This window comes from Aplysia californica, unplaced genomic scaffold (genome assembly GCF_000002075.1).
Source record: "Aplysia californica isolate F4 #8 unplaced genomic scaffold, AplCal3.0 scaffold00069, whole genome shotgun sequence".
NCBI classification, from domain to species: domain Eukaryota; kingdom Metazoa; phylum Mollusca; class Gastropoda; order Aplysiida; family Aplysiidae; genus Aplysia; species Aplysia californica.
In genome coordinates this window covers 623,072-623,328 of record NW_004797339.1, presented here as the reverse complement: position 1 = coordinate 623,328, position 257 = coordinate 623,072, and positions in this window count along the sequence as shown.

Below are 257 nucleotides of genomic sequence, written 5' to 3'. Positions count from 1 at the left end.
CAATTATTCTTTTGAACAAAACAAAAACGTTGCAATATTCAATGCACTTCTAGCTTTAACCCTTTTTGTGTGAAGGTCGGGGTATTTAAAGTCAAAGATGCATTCGATTATTATGTACCACTAGTGCTTTGATAAAAACTAATAGAGTGTAACGTTGTTTACACCCAGTTTAAGTTTAAGACTAAACAAAAGAACGAGTACTTCTTCTTATCAATGACCATTTTCACCTTCTTTTTCGGACAGCTCTCGTGTTTTGG